The sequence below is a fragment of the Spermophilus citellus genome (genome assembly GCF_964194105.1).
Source record: "Spermophilus citellus genome assembly, chromosome: 8".
Classification (NCBI taxonomy): domain Eukaryota; kingdom Metazoa; phylum Chordata; class Mammalia; order Rodentia; family Sciuridae; genus Spermophilus; species Spermophilus citellus.
Window position 1 is genome coordinate 107,061,229 of NC_138189.1, and position 12,183 is coordinate 107,073,411.

The 12,183-nt window shown below is 37.5% G+C and overlaps 1 long non-coding RNA gene across 1 annotated transcript in view; it reads right to left on the minus strand.

Moving 5' to 3' along the window:
* Window positions 1-11,722: 11,722 nt before the first annotated feature.
* LOC308654778 overlaps window positions 11,723-12,183 on the minus strand; it is a 61,002-nt gene continuing 60,541 nt past the window's right edge. Inside the window, exon 3 of the long non-coding RNA XR_014023312.1 lies at window positions 11,723-11,809. This is a non-coding gene — a long non-coding RNA (uncharacterized lncRNA). The remainder of the gene's footprint in view (window positions 11,810-12,183) is intronic.

Consider the following 12,183-nt stretch of genomic DNA (forward strand, 5'->3'; position numbering starts at 1 on the left):
AATTAGCGGAAGGACATATACAACCTTCTGTATCACCCCATAATACTCCGATTTTTGTCATCAAAAAGAAATCTGATAAATGGAGATTATTGCAAGATTTAAGAGCCATTAATAATGAGATGGTTATTATGGGACCTGTTCACTCAGGGATTCCTCAATTGTCTGCTTTGCCAAAAACCTGGTATGTTTTAGTTATAGAAATAAAGATTGTTTTTTTTTTCAATTCCAATTTATCCTGAGGATGTCCACGTTTGCATTTACTATCCCTGCACTGAATCATGAAGGTCCTGATCAGAGATATGAATGGAAAGTACTCGCTCAAGGGATGGCTAACAGCCCAACTATGTGTCAAATTTATGTTAATAAAGCAATCCAGCCACACATTGCTAGAATGTTATGCCACACTTACAAATTTATTAAAAAATTATAATCTAGAGATAGCAATAGATAAAGTACAATGAAATTTTCCAATTAATTATTTCGGAGTTCTATTATCCTCAACCATGGTCCGTCCACCAAAAATTCAAATATGAGTAGATCAACTCAAATCACTTAATGACTTTCAAAAGTTATTAGGAGACATAAATTATCTAGGTACACCAACAGGAGAGTTGGGACCTTTATTTGATATCCTAAAAGGTCCATCAGATCCAAATTCACCCAAATGTTAACATCTGAAGCAAGAAAGGCATTAAAAATCATTGAAACATATATGGAAAATATGCATTGGATAGAATTGATATAAGTTTGCCTTTATTATTTATTGTACTACCAACAAAAAATATTCCTACTGGAGTATTTTGGCAAGAAGGTCCATTATTATGGATACATTTATCTTATTCTCCTAACACTACTCTTACTAGGTATCCCAAGGCTGTAGGACAATTAATACTCAAAGGAATAAAAGCAGCAAAGGGAGTGTTTGGAATTTCTCCCAATAAAATTATTACTCCATCTACTATGGATCAAATTGATGAGTTAGCTAATGAGTTAAATACTTGGGCAATAATCATGTGCAAATCTAATGTTTCATTTGATAACCACTTACCATCTAATCCTTTATTGTCTTTTGGGTCATTGCATCCTGTAGCTTTTCCAAAAATGACAAGAAAAACACCTATCATGAATGCTCCAAATATATTCACTGATGGGTCAAATAATGGTACAGCAGCAATAGTTACACCTGATCAAAATTTTACATTTTTAGTACCCAAACAATCAGCTCAAAAGGTAGAGCTTAATGCAGTATTACAAGCTTTTATGATGTTTAAAGATTCTGTATTTAATTTATTTTCCCATAGTCAGTATATAGTTAATGCTATAGTATCCCTTGAAGATGCTGGTAGGATTTCCCCTTCCTCTACTGTTTTCTCTTTGCTTTCCACTATACAAAGTCTAATCTGGGACAGAAAATATCTATTCTTTATAGGACATATCAGGGCACATACAGGATTGCCTGGAGCCCTTAGTTTAGGCAATGATTTAGCAGATAAAACTACACATGACATACATATTTTCTCTACACTAGAAGAAGCTACAAATTTCATAAAAAGTTCCATGTCAATGCTAGTACTTTACAAAAGTGTTTTAAAATAACTAAGGAACAATCTAGACAAATAATAAAACAATGTCAAAATTGTGTGACCTTTTTACCACAAGTTAATCTTGGAGTCAATCCTAAAGGACTGATTCCTAACCATATTTGGCAGATGGACATCACACCCTTGCCAGAATTTGGAAAATTAAAATATTTGCATGTTACAGTTGATACTTCTTCTGGATTTTTGATGGGCTCCCTTCATGCCGGAGAAAAAACTAAAGATGTTATAGCTCATTGCTTACAAAATTTTGCCACTGTGGGCATTCCAAAACAGTAAAAAACATATAATGCCCCTGGTTATACTTCTACCTCTTTTAAACAATTTTGCTCATCATTTGGCATTACTCATATAACAGGAATCCCATACAATCCACAGGGACAAGGCATAGTTGAAAGAGCTCATCAAACTATTAAAATGTACTTATTAAAGCAAAAAGAGGGAATTGGGAAGGGGTATATATTCCCCAAAGATAAACTTAAAATAACCCTTTTTACTCTAAACTTTTTAAATTTGGATTCATCAGGACTTAGTGCTGTGGAAAGGCATATGTGTCCAAAAAATGTACATAAGCCCAAGGTACTTTGGAAGGATATTCTAACAGGACAATGGAAAGGTCCTGACCCAGTAATTGTCTGGAGTCGGGGGTCTGTTTGTGTGTTTCCACAGGGAGAACAGCAGACGATTTGGATTCCAGAGAAATTAACTAAAGTGAATTCTACAGACCAAAAAGAAGATGATTTGGCTCAAATCCATAACAGCTGATATCCAGAACTCCAGTTTGGCTACCCTTACATCTGCGACAGAACCAGGATGCTTTTGTCAATATCTATTTTATTATTGCCCTTTCCCACATCATAAAGTTCTATTTTGTTTTTTGAGCTCACACAGACCTAGGTTAATGTTTTGCTGATCAGTTCTATTTTTTTGACTATAGAGTTTTTAAACATTGCAATGGAGATTTCACCTGTAAAAAGTTATAAGGCCTTTACTATTATGTTATGTGTTGTATGTATTATATTATGTGTGCACACTTGTGTTTTGTGTTGTGTGTTTGTATGTACATATGTATGTATATATGTCCATATCATATATGATGAGCACTCATGAAAAAATGGATCCAAATATTTTTTTATTCACGTGATTTAAATAGTTTAATTTAAATTGGGTAAACAGCTGTTGAGGATTGTTTTAATATGTGAACAAAAAAGGAGGTTAACAAATCTGTTTGTTTACTTTCACTTTTCCTTTTCATTATATTTAATAATTCTGTTCAAGATAATGTAAATTGTTCAGAAAATTGTTTTCTTTTAGTCCCTTCTGAAATGTTACATAATTTTTTATTTAGCCATTATTGCCAGAATTCCTATCTTCATCCCACTGCCGGTGAAGACAAAGATAAAACCAATCTACAGCTTCTGCAATAGCTATCACTGAACTGCTTGCAGAACTTGCCTGGACTATGTATCACTTGTATGCATTGTGAACTCACTTGTATGCATTGTGAACTGTCTGTTGGTGCAGCGACTTGTGGTAGTGTTGGGATATTTTTGCTAATGGTGTCATCGATGGTACAATTTTTCCAAAAGGAAACGTCAATTGGCTTGGTGTATCCTCCTCCCTTCTGCTTGTGATGGTAGTTCAGCTAAAATTTGGGGGCCAACAGAGGTGAGGCAAAGAACCTCACTCCCCCGCTGGTACAAAGACCTATCCACAGGTGTGGCTGTATGCTGGACCAGTAGCCAATGACAGGTAAGATCCAATTGCAATGGTACCAACCTAAGACCGAAGGCTGACGCCTTGAGGTCAGCTCATCCGATGACGGGTAGGGACCATATGTAGTATTGGGCAACCTAAGGCAGGCACGGTCCCTAAGCCACATGTTTGTTGTTTAAACAGAGAGGGGGAGATGTTGAGAGCCACAGCAGAAGGGGCCCCAGCAAACTTCCAGCTGCCAGCACCAGCTGCCAGCTGATGATTGGCTCCCAGTGACCCCAGCCAAAGGGGCCCCAGCAAACTTCCAGCTGCCAGCAAACTTCCAGCTGCCAGCTGATGATTGGCTCACAGCGGCCCCAGCAAACTTCTAGCTGTCAACTGATTGGCTCCTCTGCGGTGATGCTCATTGGGTTGATTCCGCGCCCTTTCAGACCACAGAGCTGCTCACTGGGGGACATTTTTGGCTCCGCCCACATGACCCAGCCAATCCGCCTCAAGAGCAGGAGGAGTGGGGGAGGTGGAGAGGCTTGTGGGAAGCCGGTGGTGGCAGTTGGGCTCTGAGGGTTTTCCTGAAGAGCTGTGTGGTGTGGTGTGTGTGTTCTAAAAATAAAGTTCATTTTTTTTGACAAGTGGCTCCTGAATTGTGCCCAACCAGACTGTGGCAGGTTAGAATGATAACAGTTGCCTAGGGTACTCTTCAGGGACCTGAAAGACACTTTTGCTGAAACACTGGCTCTTCACTTGGGCCTGTAGATGGCTGATGAATAACAGGAATGGGATGGAAAAGCTTGGCATTTCTGTCTTTATATTGCGTGTGTCCCCTTCGCGGCCTTAACCTTCAGGTCAGATTCTACTCAGCTCTGCGTGTAGACTGCTTGGCTTGATTGCCCACTGGAGCTAGAGTTGTTTCCTTCCTTCCCCTCCCCCTGCTCTCAGCATCTGTAGCAGCCCAAACATCTTAAGTCTTTCAGCCCCATCACAAGATTTTGGTGCCAGCTGCAAGAGTAGCTCAGCAGATTCTAGGACAAGCTGACTATGTCTTCATTAGCCTGTATCTTGCATCAGAGGGAAAACGTCTTGAGACTATGGCCATGGCCAGTAAAAACTCACCACTTCAGCACACCCCAGCAAATCAATAAAAGCTTGCTTTTCCCTTTGTTGGGAGAGCAGACTTTTCACTCTCTCAGTTGGTGCTATCTCCCTTCCACTCTCAGTGAAGCCCCCAATTAATGCTTACCTATGTGTTCATAATTCTCCACTCGGCCCCATTTCTATCATTTTCAAGTGGAAACATCCCATCTCTGATAGCAAAAGCTACCACAGACACTGGTCAGAATAATATCTCTAGGGTGGGGCACTGGGAAACTGGAGAGTTAAGATGACAATTTTCACTTTTGTGCAGTTTAAATTTTTACCATCTGTGTTATTTTTTTTTTTTAAATGAGAATATAAAAAACAGAAGGGTCTAAATAATTTTCTTTTTAATTTATGGCATATTTTTATTTGTATAAATACATATAAACACATTGAAAACATATACACTGAATGTCATGTATTAACTCCTTTAGATTCAGACATGGAGCCTAGGACTGAAAACAGATGCTGAAAATAGGCACTTTATATTCTTTCCTTCCTTTCTCCTTCCTTCCTTCCTTCCTTGCATCCTTCCTTGCTTCCTTCCTTCCTTCCCTCTGGACTTCCTTCCATCCTTCCTTCCTTCCAAATACCGGGATTACATGCTAGGATTAGACTCAGGGCCTCACACATGTTAGGTGAGAGTTCTACCATTAGCTACATACCCAGCCTTTTTTATTTTTTATTTTGAGACAGGGTCTCTCTAAGTTGCTGAGGCTAGCCTCAAACTTGTGATCCTCCTGCCTTAACCTCCTGAGAAGTTGGATATCAGCTCTTTTGGGAACCATTCAATATTCTTCATAGTATGGTGCACAGTTAAATGTAGAAATAATTCTCAGTTATCCTACCTTTTTGCTATTGAAATCCTAAGATACAGATATAGCTCTGCCTTAAAAAATAATGTCTAGGACTGCAAATTGGTGCAACCACTATAGAAAGCAGTATGCAGATTCCTCAGAAAATTGGGAATGGAACCACCATTTGACCCAGCTATCCCACTTCTTTGTTTATACCCAAAAGACTTAAAATCAGCATACTATTGTGACACAGCCACATCAATGTTTATAGCAGCTCAATTCACAATAGCCAAACTATGGAACCAACCTAAGTGTCCATCAATGAATGAATGGATAAAGAAAATGTGGTGTATATACACAATAGAGTTTTACTTGGCCATAAAAAAACTGAAATTACAGCATTTGCAGGAAAAACAGATGGAACTAGAGACCATCCATTTTTCCTGCAAATGAAGTTGTGTAAAAGAAAAGTCAAACTCAGAAGATCAAGGGTCATATGTTTTCTCTCATATGCAAAAGCTAGAGAGGAAAAAGAAAAAGAAATGTGGGCTAAATCTCCTGAAAATCAAAGTGAGATCAGGAAAGGTAAGGGACCAAGGGTTGGAGGTAGGGAAATGTCCCTAGGACTCCCAATAAAAATGGAGGGGGAAGTGCTGGGGAGTGATATTGGTCAAATTATATTGTGTGCATGTACAAATATGTAACAATTCATCGAATCATATCATTATGTACAATTATAATACACCAATTAAAAAATAGGAAAAAAAACTAATGTCTTTATAAGAAATAATTTTGCTCTCCTAGGTGATAGTTATCATACATGCTCTGCCACAATGTGGACAGTATGCCATTTGCCTAAATTTGGGGGATAAAATTTATATACAATACAAGCAAGTCTTTACTAATATTTTTTTCTAATTCAAAATAAAATTTTCCCTTGTTTTTGTCTGTGAAAGACTGTCAAATACCCACCTGATGTCAATGGTACCAGTAGGTTAACCGGCCAGGGAAAATCAGTATATCACTTTGTAATCATAAGCACCTTCTCTGAATTCACAATAATTAGGGAAATGTCAGTTGCCAAGATTGATGGCAGTTGCACCTCTGGAAAGTATGCTTAATTAAGTCATGTTTTTCCTAGAAGATTTGGTGCTGCATTAGATAGTGCAAAAGTGAATGGCATTATTCCCATGTAATGCAATATGGATAAGGAGTTGAAAAACCATGCATCTGGTTCATGGCTGATCATAATGCATGAGGAAAAAATTGTAAAACTACCTCCAAACACCTTTGAGTTCTCTTATACCTGCCCAGTCATCCCATGCCCCATTCAACATCTTTTCCATTCCCTCCTGCTCAGTAGTAAATGACCAGGAAAGACTGGATGCCATTCACAGATAGAAATGAGGAATTCCTGGAAACATAACACTGTTTTAGTATGACTGTGTCTCCTACATTCCAGCATATTCTTTCTTTCATTCAACAAACATCTATGGAGCCATTCACTGTTCCAGGTGCTGGAACTCTGCTGCTATCACAAATCACCAAGCTTACATTCTACCGCATAATATGTAGAGGATAACTTAACAATTTCCATGATTTTTGTTATTAAGTTTTGGTTGGTTTGATTGTTCTCATGTTATTATTGCAAACTTTTTGTTTTGCAGGTTATAAATCCAGAGATTGTGTTCCCTGAATAGTGACTGATTACTTATAAAACAATATTAATATAGACCCATTATATTATTAACAAAATAATATTAATATAATCCATTAGTATTAATATAGATCCATTACTAATGGATCTATATTAATATTATTTTATAAGTAATCAGCTACCTTTTGAACGACTTCACAAAGCCTTGAGTTGTAGCACGCTGGGAAAATGTGGGTATTTTATTTGATGATCTCCTGTACACTGATAACGTTCAGTGAAAATGACTTTGAAGATTTCTAAGTGATTTGTAAGAAAGAGATGGCTACTTGGACCTTTAATATATTTTACACACTTAACCATGTTTCTACAGTCACCAGGATAATAAAATGTTTTACCTGTGGGTCTCTCTTTGGGAAAAGTCCACTCAACCTATTTGAGAGAGATATTCAAGAATTCATTGTAACAATGAGAATAATCCTATTCCACCTTATTCCATCATATACTATTTTTTATTATAGAAATTATCTAAAACAAATGAGTTGACATTTCTGGAATCAAAAAAAAACTTGCAAGAACTCTTAGAGATAGAGGTTTAGAATTCTACCGAGGGCATAAATCCTTGTAGAACATTTTTAAAAATTGGTTTTCCTGCTTCTGACAGCACATGATCAGGGATGGAGCATTCACTCAGTAAGTGCTAATTTATTTGCATATTCTTTGAAAACATAGGTATTGATGGTGCACTGTTTGCCAAGACTGTCCTGAGTGCTGGAGATACAGTAGAGACCAAGAAATGAGCAATAAGCAAATACTCATAATTGTAAAGGATGCTTTAATTTTATTCATTCTGATTCCAGGCAAGATTCCCTTTCACATTCTCCCCCCCACACCCTGCAACTTTACATGCTTGATTTGCTCTGTGATTTTTTTTAATATATAGATCTATAGATTTTTCCATTATTCCTTGTTGTGTTTGACCTAGCACAACAGCCCATTTAAGTTAGGAACGAAATGTCAAGAAATCCGATCTGGAATTTTAGGAAGATTATTGGGCATAGGATACGGGAGGGCATCCAATCGGCAGTGGACACTCGGTAAAAGAAAACAAACGCATTTTTCTCCCCATGCAGAAGCTGGGAAAGATTTTGGAACTGAAAGAAGATGATCAGAAGCTGCAGCAGAGGGTTGACTGTCTCTGTGGTCATGCAGCCAGAGGAATGGTGCTCAAAGATGAGGCCTTCCTTTTATGGCTGAGGCTGGCTTCTAAACTGGACATGAGTTAGATGATAATAGTTCACCAGGTAAATAAGGGTGAAGGTGGAGCCAGGGATGGGGACTGGTAGGTGACACAGTTTCTCAGGAAACAGTGCATGTTTTTTAACTGAAGTCACTATTTCCCAGGCAATTCTATCATTTCATTAGCATAATCTTATATTTCATTATCCAGTGTGTTGCGCTGTTCTTTTTTTTATTGGTTGTTCACAACATTACAAAGCTCTTGACATATCATATTTCATACATTAGATTGAAGTGGGTTATGAACTCCCAATTTTACCCCAAATGCAGATTGCAGAATCACGTCGGTTACACATCCACAATTTTACATAATGCCCTATTAGTAATTGTTGTATTCTGCTACCTTTCCTATCCCCTACTATCCCCCCTCCCCTCCCCTCCCATCTTCTCTCTCTACCCCACCTACTGTAATTCATTTCTCTCCTTGTTTATTTTCCCATTCCCCTCACAACCTCTTATATGTAATTTTGTATAGCAATGAGGGTCTCCCTTCATTTCCATGCAATTTCCCTTTTCTCTCCCTTTCCCTCCCATCTCATGTCTCTGTTTAATGTTAATCTTTTCTTCCTGCTCTTCCTCCCTGTTCTGTTCATAGTTGCTCTCATTATATCAAAGAAGACATTTGGTATTTATTTTTTAGGGATTGGCTAGCTTCACTAAGCATAATCTGCTCTAGTGCCATCCATTTCCCTGCAAATTCTATGATTTTGTCATTTTTTATTGCTGCATACTACTCCATTGTGTATAGATGTGTTGCACTGTTCCGAGGTCTCAGTTGATAAGAAGTGCAAGGGCATCCTGAAAGGCTTCCTTCCTTTTCTGCTTCACCTCCCTCATTTTTCCAGAACAGTGGAAACAAAAGCACCAGAGATGAATGCAGTATAACTGTTCAAAATGAAATAAGTGCCTCTTAAATGTACAGATAATAAAATAAGCACTGAGAACTAATGCCATGTAACTCGTTCTGTGATGTTAAAAATAGAAATTGTGGAATTTAATTCATTATAACACTGATATGTCCATAAAATTGACCTCTGTCATCTATGAAAATTGCCACCAAGTGATCCCTTGTGCCCATCCTCAGGGTACCTTCATATTTAGCAGATTTCTCTGCATCTTTCATACAACTCTAGATTTGATGTGATGATTTTTCTGCTTTTCCAACATGTGAGGGTGTCATTGTTGTGGTGTAAATAATCAATAAAATCAGTAAGAGCATAAGTTATAGTTTATAGATTAGTAAAAAATAGAGATTATAGATATAAGATTTGTTAAGTGAGATAAGACAATTATAAAGCAAGAGCTGTCATAGACTCCATTTTGCTGCCTTCTGTAAAAAAAAAAATAAAACTGTTGCACAACTCATTTCTGAGAGACAGAAACAAAAGCCATCTTCTTATTAAAATTTGTTTTTCTGAACTTTGTACCCCACAGAATGTACCCAACTCAGGATATGTTGGTGGTCCTGGTGAGCTACATCCTGAGTTTGAGTACATTTATGGGTCTACATGACTTTCAAATAGATTCTCGCCCCTACTCAGCTGAAACTCAGGATACAGTAGACTAACACTTATTGAGACCAAGATGTGGTTAAGCTAACTGCTTTTTTTAGCTTCTGTAACTTGCTTGCTTGCATGATGATGAGAAAAGCTCCTGAGTTATAGTTTTCATCCTTAAATTCCCAAGACACAATCTAGGAAATTGCTATTCTCCCACAGAACTTCAGTCTCTACAGGTGGGTAACAGTCCCTGGCCAGGTAAATAAAGCTCTCTTTGATTTGAATCAGACTTAGAGTACTTTCTGAAGTGGCTTCTCAAAACATCATAAATCTTCACAAGTCTAAGGACATAGTAAGTCATTTTTTGTCCCAGGAGGTTCATGCATCCTTTGGTGAGGCATTATCCCTGTCTGTTTTCAAAGCCACAAGCCTATTGGGGAAATTTTGCCAACTCCACTCTGAGAAAAAGTATAGGGACCTCTAAGAGGGACTCATCCATATCTACTCCCTCATCGATTCTTTTCAAGCCCATTTTCATAACCAAATTCAATATATTCAATTCCTCACTTGGGTTTGAGTGATTAGGAGAAGAGAGAAAATTTATTACCTCTTATTTTGCCTTTTCCCCTCTTATTTTCTATCTCTGCTTCAAGTCAGATGCTTTGAATTTTGAAATACAAAAGCCATAACAAACATACACTGTGTTTCAATGCCAATATTTCGTCCTGAGATTTGAGCCCAAGATGACTTAGTTAAAATTTAATGGGAGATATTCCAAGTATTAAAGAGAAACCATAAAAACAAAACAAAAAGATACTAAAAAGTAATCAAAACCCTCCTCCCACAAACACATAGTCTAGGACCAGGTAGCTTCCTAACTGAATTCTACTAAGCATTCAAAGAAGAATTAACACCAATATTTCTTAAGCTCTTCCAAAAATAGAGCTAAAGTGAATAATTCTAAATACATCTTATGAGGCCAGCATCATCTTAAACCCTAAGCCAGACAAATATGTCACATGAAAAGAAAACTACAGGTCAATCTTTCCAGTTAACAGTGATGAAAAATCCTTAATAAAGCACGAGCAATCTGAGTCCAATAACATGTCAAAAAATATAGATCATGATCAAATGGAACTTATTCCTGACATGCAAGACTGTTTTAACATATTCAAATCAATTTATGTGACACATCACATTAACAAACATCATAATGGGGAAAATAAGCAATTTAGAAAAAAAACATAGCTGACATTCTAATCAATGGGAAAACAAAAACTAAAAGATTTCCCAGTGAGATTTGTACAAGGCCCACTCTTGGCACCTCTCTCCAACATAGTACTGGAAGTACTAGAAAGAGCAACAAACAAAAAGAAAATAGAAAAGAAAGAAAGAAAAAGCTTTAATATTTAAAAGGAAAAAGTAATATTATCCTAATTTGTAAGTGACATGATCCTATAGATGAAAGGAACCCAAAGATTCCACCAAAAGAAACCTGTTAAAACTAATAAGTTAATTTGGTAAAATTGCAGGACACAAAATCAGCATACAAAAATCAGCATCATTTTTATATAATGATCTAATAAAAAATCAAGAAAATTATCCTTTTTATAAGAGCATCAGAAAAAAATGAGGTATTTAGGAACAAATATCACCATGGAAGGTAAAAGATCTGTATATTTAAAATTATAAAACATTAATTAAAGAAATTAAACAAGGCAAAAATAGATTACATATCCTGTGTTTGTGAATTAGCAGAATTAGCATTGTTAAATTGTCCATTCTACTCAAAATATTATGCAGATTCAGAGCAATCCCAATTGCATTTGCACAGTGACAGAAAAAAACCTTTCTAAAATTCATATACAACCACAAAAGATCCCAAATAGCCAAAACAATTCTGAGAAAGAAAAAATAAAGTTGGAGCCTGTGGGTACAAGTGCATGGAGGACTCCATACATGGCAAAGGTTAAGGGCATCTGATTGGCAGGCCACTCCCCGTGTCCTAGGCACATGAGCAGCAGGCCACTTACCCCATAGGCACAGTCCTGGGTGTGAGGCCATGTGTTGCAGTCCCTGTGCTTGCTCCACAGCCCACGCCTCGATTGGTCGCTGTAAGGACAGTTAGCAGAAATTGATTTGGTGGCTGCCTGTAATCTGTTTAGCTACTACTACCTGAGTATATATACATGGTAACTGCACAATAAAATCAAAACTGCTTCCTGCTTGGTCTCCGGAGGTCTTGATTAGCGACTCTGCAGCCACACTCTCCTCTACCCTGGACCTCTGAACTGGACGAGAGACAGCCCAAACAGGAGCCATCATATTTTCTGATTTAAAATTATGTTATAGCCAGGCACGGTAGCATATACTTGTAATCCGAGCAACTCGTGAAGCTGAGGCTGGGGGATCTCAAGTTCAAATCCAGCCTCAGCAAAAGTGAGGCACTAAGCAACTCACTGAGACCTTGTCTCTAAATAAAATAC